The sequence below is a fragment of the Sapajus apella genome, unplaced genomic scaffold (assembly GCF_009761245.1).
Source record: "Sapajus apella isolate SASKATOON/1434 unplaced genomic scaffold, GSC_monkey_1.0 scaffold23, whole genome shotgun sequence".
In the NCBI taxonomy this organism is placed as follows: Eukaryota; Metazoa; Chordata; class Mammalia; order Primates; family Cebidae; genus Sapajus; species Sapajus apella.
This window is the reverse complement of record NW_022436963.1, coordinates 1101277-1106309: the sequence shown is the minus strand read 5'-3', so window position 1 is coordinate 1106309 and position 5033 is coordinate 1101277. Positions and strand designations below refer to the sequence as shown.

At 51.8% G+C, this 5033-nt stretch overlaps 1 protein-coding gene across 5 annotated transcripts in view; it reads right to left on the bottom strand.

Annotated features, from left to right (window-relative positions):
* Positions 1–3398, bottom strand: part of DAG1 (dystroglycan 1) — a 68371-nt gene extending 64973 nt beyond the window's left edge. For 3 of the 5 annotated variants that reach the window (XM_032289837.1, XM_032289836.1, XM_032289835.1), the window contains exon 1: positions 3097–3398. The gene's annotated coding sequence lies outside the window, so the exon portion shown is untranslated. The remainder of the gene's footprint in view (positions 1–3096) is intronic. The other 2 variants (XM_032289838.1, XM_032289839.1) reach the window with 1 other exon arrangement.
* Positions 3399–5033: the final 1635 nt, after the last annotated feature.

Here is a 5033-nt window from a genome sequence, read left to right as displayed (position 1 = left end):
AGAAAAAAAAAAAAAAAAAAAAAAAAAAAAAGAAAAAAAAAAAGAAACATGCTCTCATCTGCCGCTATAAGAAGGACGGACATTCATTGACTCTCATGGGTTAAGATACCTACTATGCCCAAGAGGAAATGCAATACCTCAGGTTCAAGTAGGGGATAAAGTTTTGGTTTTTTGAGACAGAGTTTCACTCTTGTCACCCAGGCTGGACTGCAATGGCACGATCTCAGCTTACTGCAACCTCCTGAATTCAAGTAATTCTTGAGCTCCTGAGTCTCAGCCTCCCAAGGAGCTGGGATTACAGGCAACTGCCACCACGCCCGACTAATTTATTTATATATATATATATATATATATATATTTGTCTAAGTAGGTATTTGAAAGGGGTTTCACTCATGTTACCCAGGCTGGAGTGCAATGGCGCGATCTCGGCTCACCGCAACCTCCGCCTCCTGGGTTCAGGCAATTCTCCTGCCTCAGCCTCCTGAGTAGCTGGGATTACAGGCACGCGCCACCATGCCCAGCTAATTTTTTGTATTTTTAATAAAGACGGGGTTTCACCATGTTGACCAGGATGGTCTCGATCTCTTGACCTCGTGATCCATCCGCCTCGGCCTCCCAAAGTGCTGGGATTACAGGCTTGAGGCGCCTCGCCCAGACAGGAGATAAAGTTTTTAATAATCAACTCCCAGGCCTCCTTTCTTATGCATCAACTCCAGTCTAAGTGGTCCCTAAGCGGTCCCTCCAAATCCCAAATCCCACCATCCTCAAAACTTAACAGACCAGCAAATCTGTGGGCCACTATACCAGGTCATCAAGAGGGTATTTAAATCCTTGGTTATGCTTGGTCTTCCAGCCCATGAATTCCAGAATGCAGCTCCCCACCCACCCATCATGGGGCAACATTCCCTCTGTTCTACCTTTTCAGTCTCTCTTTTCTGATGGCTCCTTCTCCCTCCTCATCACTCCTCTGTTGGCTGACTTAACTGCCAGAGGTCCTGACCCCCTCCTCACCCTGCCACTCCACCAGCAATGTCTTTCTAAACACAGGTCCAAGTCACACCACTATACTAATTAAAAGACTCCCCAGGCTAGGTGTGGTGGCTCACGCCTGTAATCTCAGCACTTTGGGAGGCCGAGGCAGGTGGATCACCTGAGGTCAGGAGTTTGAAACCAGCCTGACCAACATGGAGAAGCCCTGACTCTATTTAAAAAAAAAAAAAAAAAAAAGACTCCCCAGACTCCTGCACGCCACATATAAAGTTGGAACTCCTGAGCACAACAAGGAAGACTGAGAGCTCCCACCTGCCAAGCTGGAGGACTCCCAAGCACTATTTTAGGTGCTCATGTACATGTGGTTCCCTGTGTCCAGACCTTGATGTCCCCCACTAATTCCTGCTGGCCATGCAAGCCACAGCTCTGGAATTCCCTCTCTCTTCATGCTACTATTCAAGCATGCTTAGTGGGCAGACACTATTAATCATGGGTTCCCTGGTCCCCACTGCCCCCAAACTGAATTCCTTAAGGGCAGAAGCAGACACTTTCACATGGGTCCCCAGGATCTACAACAGAGTTTGACAAGTAGTGAATCAAAATATTTGTTAAAATGAATAAAGGCATTTTGCCAAATCAATTTTTAAGAACAGTAAGGATGTGCACTGTGCCTCTTTTTTTTTTTTTTTTTTAAGATGGGGTTTCACCATGATGGCCAGGCTGTTCTTGAACTCTTGACCTCAGGTGATCCACCCACCTCAGCCTCCCAAAGTGCTAGGATTACAGACGTGAGCCACCGCGCCCAGCTACTGTGCCTCTTTTAACAAAGGCACATATCAACACAAGATTTTATATACCATAGGATCCTCACATGATGTATCCAACTCCCTACTTAAATCTGATTTCTCCAAAATACAGCCCCTCAGCCTCTTTTAAGCACAAAGGCCGTGAAGTCTTCTTCCTTAGCTCACAGCAAAACAAACAAAAAACAAACAAACAAAAAAACCCACAAAAGTTCAACTAAACTTCTCCATACTCAAACTATAGATTTTTATGCCTCCAAAATGTAGTACGTTGGAATTCTTTTTTAGAACAGGAACATTCCAAAATAATCGTGTCTCTGAACACAGCATAGAACCTGATAAAGTTACCATAACCCACTACACCAGACTTTCCAAAACACCTGAAAGCACATCCAACTCTTCATCTGGAATTAGGTCCTATAAACACCACCCTCCCTTCACGGAGTCTGGCTTCCATGCCAGGAGTCACTTCTACTCGATTATTTAGGGAAACAGCAGGCTGGAATCTTAAGTCAGAACTCTGCGCTATAAAGGTACTGTCCCAGGCTTTTGTCCCAACCAGTCAAAACTTCATCGTCACCATTAAAACTAATTCTGAAGTAACTCGATTTACAAAAATAAGAACTTTTCAAGTTATAGAGATTAAAAGATGCATTTTAAGTTACCAGTTGACTTTGTAGGAAATTAACTTGGAATTTACGGCAAAAAAATTCCGACCCGAGACGACATTTTCTATGGAGACACTGTCTTAATACACTCGGAGATAAACATGGTCTGCCAAATACAAAGTGAAAACGTGAAAAGGTAGTAAGTTGGCTTCCAAAGGAGCTCAAGTAGGGGTGAGGGACCCCACCAAGGCTCTGAACAACTCTGACTGAGCAGTGGCGGCAGCGGCGCCCTTCCCTGCCTCTGGCGGGGCTCGACGCCCCACAGTCAGAATCCGGCCCAACTGGGCCACGACCCCCACAGAAAGCCCGGGAGGCGGCCCGCTCACGACCGCGGCCAAGGCACAGGATCCGCGTTCCCGGGAGCGCGGGCCGAGCTAAGGCCTGGCCCATCGCCGCGGCGCGCGGCCCGGGCCTTGCAGCCGAACGCTCCGAGCCTTTGCCGGAGGGACCAAGAGCAAAGGGGCGGCTCCGCCAGGGCGGCACCGCCTCCTCACCCACAAGGACGTCCGCGGCAGTGTCCCCGCCCCGGGCAGAACAGCGAGCAGCAGCAGGTGTTCCGCGGAAGGCTCAGCGGGCAGAGGGAATGGGGGCTCCAGCAACCAGGCACAGCGGCAGGGGGCGGGCGGTGCACTCACCCAGCGCAGGCGGGAGGACCGCGGCAGGCGTTCGCTCCTTCCGGCCCCAGGACGCCGCCACCGCCGCTCCCCCGGGACTCGGCGCGAAGCTGCCGCCGCCGCCGCCGCCAAGCCCAAGCAGCGCGAGCGCAGCGCCGCAGCCTCCGCGCGAGCACGTACCGGGCGGTGAGAGGGCCCCGAGCGCGAGGGCGGGGCGCGCGGCCGGAGCCTAGCAACCGCCTGACACGCGAGTGCTGTAGCCAATCCAGCGCCCAGCTCCGCGCGGCGCCGACTGGCTGTCCGCTCGCCGCCCGCTTCTGCCTGCGTCGGCCGCTCCGCAGCGCGCCGCACCCGCGCGCAAGCCCCGCCCCAGTCCGCTCCTCTCTGCTCATTGGCTAACCACGCCCCTGCCCTAAAAGTCACGCCCCATCATGGAAACCTCGCCCCCATGGCCAGGCTGGTCCGTCCCGGGACACACCCCAGTGGCCGGTGCCGGTCACCCGGAGCCTTCAGGACCAGGAGTGTGGGGGAGGGACGACCCCCCCCAACTTCAGGCCTTTGGGACTCTAAGAGTAAACGAGGGATAATCAGGACTGCGAACTGGCCCAGCAACTGGCCACTCGTCGACTGCGTTCAGGCTTCCTAATTTCCCTCGAATGCAAATCAAGGGGTATTTATAAGCCACGAGAACAATCAGGAAGCGCTCTCTCAATTGCAAAGGATGAAAGCCTTGCTTCCCGGCCTTAAGGGAAGATTAAGGCTAGGACCTGGAACAGCGGGAAGCTAGCTCATCTCCTACAGTCTAGCCCTCAGCAGGCTGGGGAGTCGGAAAGCACTTCAGGCCTAACCCTTCTCCCCTCCCCCTGCGTGGAACGCTGGAATCTGATGCCTGCTCTCCTGCCCAAAATAGCTCTAACTCGCAGGCGCTGGTCACTCACTCCTAGTGGCCAGCATTCTTTGGGTGGGGAAAGAAATAGACGGGGGTTACTGCCTGGAACAATCAAGGTGGGGGTCCTAAAACAGCTCTAGCTCTCCCCAGTCTTACCTGCAGCCCCCCACCCCAAAGGCCCCAGACTTTACAGTTACTGAACCCGACAGTTACTGGATGGGTCTGGGAACGAGACCCGTGGTGGAGTCTAGCTACTTTTCATCTCCACATCATGCGCGGGATGGGTCCATTCCCTCCTTGGCCTGTGGCCAGGTTGGAATTCTAGGCCTGCACTCTTGACAGCAAGCACATTCTGAACACAGAACTGGCTGCCACCTGCCAGAGAGCTCTGGGGCTCCCTGGTTTTCTCTCCTTCCTCAGAAGTGTCCAGAAGAAGCAAGTTAGGGAAAGGAAAAGAATGCCCCATCTCCCAAAAACACATACCTGTTTGCAATTCTCCCCCGGCCTCTACAAAAAAATACCAAAATAAAATAAAATAAAATAAAAATTTGGCCAGGCGCAATGGCTCACACCTGTAATCCCAGCACTTTGGGAGGCCGAGGCAGGCAGACCGCCTGAGGTCGGGAGTTCGAGGCCAGCCTAGGCAACATGGAGGCACCCCCGTCTCTACTAAAAATACAAAATTAGGCGTGGTGGTGCATGCCTATCATCTCAGCTATTCAGGTGGCTGAGGCAGGAGAATCGCTTGAACCCAGGAGGCACGGGTTGTGGTTGTGGTAAGCTAAGATCTCACAATTGCACTCCAGCCTAGGCAACAAGAGTGAAACTCCGTCTCAAAAAAAAAAAAAAAAGGCCAGGCGTGGTGGCTCACGCGTGTAATCCGAGCACTTTGGAGGCGGCCAAGGCGGGCGGATCACCTGAGGTTGAGAGTTCAAGACCATCCTAACCAACATAGTGAAACCCTGTCTTTTTTAAAAATAATAAATATAAATATAAATTAAAAAAAAAAACAACGCAGCAACTTCGGTTCACATCTGAGTCACAGCACCCAAAAAAAAAAAAAAAAAAA